The sequence below is a fragment of the Cimex lectularius genome, unplaced genomic scaffold, assembly GCF_000648675.2.
Source record: "Cimex lectularius strain Harlan isolate CLEC.00 unplaced genomic scaffold, Clec_2.1 scaffold301, whole genome shotgun sequence".
NCBI classification, from domain to species: Eukaryota; Metazoa; Arthropoda; class Insecta; order Hemiptera; family Cimicidae; genus Cimex; species Cimex lectularius.
This window is the reverse complement of record NW_019392845.1, coordinates 69,679-71,323: the sequence shown is the minus strand read 5'-3', so window position 1 is coordinate 71,323 and position 1,645 is coordinate 69,679. Positions and strand designations below refer to the sequence as shown.

At 33.4% G+C, this 1,645-nt stretch overlaps 1 long non-coding RNA gene across 1 annotated transcript; it reads right to left on the bottom strand.

The window, feature by feature from the left end:
* Positions 1–427: 427 nt before the first annotated feature.
* LOC106664456 lies at positions 428–1,430 on the bottom strand. Its single transcript, XR_001340181.2, has 2 exons — positions 990–1,430; positions 428–551 (listed from the first exon to the last, which is right to left on the bottom strand). It is a non-coding gene; the product is annotated as an uncharacterized LOC106664456 (long non-coding RNA).
* Positions 1,431–1,645: the final 215 nt, after the last annotated feature.

Here is a 1,645-nt window from a genome sequence, read left to right as displayed (position 1 = left end):
GCCAACTGTTGATCAATATATCTAGTTATTATGAAAAATAAAAAAATAAATACAGGTGTCCTGTTTTCTGTGTCTTTCTGTGTATTTTTAAACCAGGGAACCATCAATAAGTTGTTAATAAGGCTGTTTTTTCAAGTACGTCCAAGGTTTTGAGCAGGGCGGAAAAAGGCGCTTGAAAATGTTTTATTTTCACTTCAAGTTTATTTTACGGCAAGTGGATTCGGCTTTTTAAACGGATTATTATTTATTTTACTTTAGCTATTTTCATGTTCGCAAAGGCAATAAACAGAGTTCTCCAGCTTCCTTTCTCCACTAGAGAAACTAGCTTCGTATCTTCAACTTCGCAGGTAGAAAGTTGATATTGAATCATTTTTCATCCTCTCGGCAAGACAGAAATAAAGCTTCTGGCCCTTTCCACCTGACATAATTGAGAAATGTTTTAATACCTGAACCCATAACTTCCTGAAGAATTCCGGCCGCAACGTTTCTTTTCAACGTTCATTCGACCGACGAACAAGATAAAGCCTTTGTTTGACAGATTATTCAACCAGCTGTAAAATAGTTTATTAAATAAGATTTGTTTACTCGTTTTAATAAAGTAAATTACATAAAATAGTAATCATGATCAGTTTTCCTATGACTGTCTTTAGCATCTAAATAATAATTTTATGTAGTAGTATTTCTAATTAAGTAAGTTCTAATTATAAGGTTTTAATCTATCGGTGAATGTGGGGAATCACGGTGAATGATTTGCAGAAAAAATAATAACAATACCAAAAGGGGAAATACACTGGAATAAACCAAAATTCTCAATTAAATTAGAGTAGACGTTAATTGAAAAAGTGAAACTAGGAAAAAGTAGGCATAAATTATATTTGAAATAATTGATTTAATTTTTAATTATAAGATTACATTCCCAGCCAAATGGAATCCAAAGTCCTATATGCTGATTTTGATTATTTAGATGTTTTAGATGTAAATAAACAAACCTTTCCCGTCCTGGGTACGACGTTAAACATCTGTTACCTCTTCTCCTTTCCTTAGAATCATCCCCACTCGGTAATCCTTCACTTACATCACTGAGCAAGACGAAGAACGCTTTCTTTGCAAGCTTTTCTCCTGAGCGCTGAAATCTCCAACATATGCCTACGAACGTAACTAAATTTAGAACAAAGAAAATAATCCACAGACCGCAAAACAATGGGGATATCGGAAAGTTGAACAAGATTTCCCGATGCTAGTAGGCAGGAGTCTTCTCGGTAACGCCGCATATATCGGCTTTTTAGCACGAGTAAGTTATTTGATCGAAAAACATATTGATGTTGAAGGGGGTGGGGTGGGGGGTAAATCGAAAACCATAAACGTAACATGTTAAAAATGTTTGATTAAAGATTCCGCAGCACTAATAAAATAATAAACAAAAATTACGTTTAGTGTAACAAATTAGCTTATTTTATCTCGTGGGATTTGTAATTAATATTGTTTAGTGCCGCTTGTACACTATATAGTTAGCTGTTCCCTTTTGAACACATGTCACAGTGTTCTAAACATAGAAAAATACACCATTAAAAAATTGCTGACAATTTTTTTACGAAAAAGACATAGAGAAAGAAGACGAATAACATTGTGACTGTTTATTTGCTTT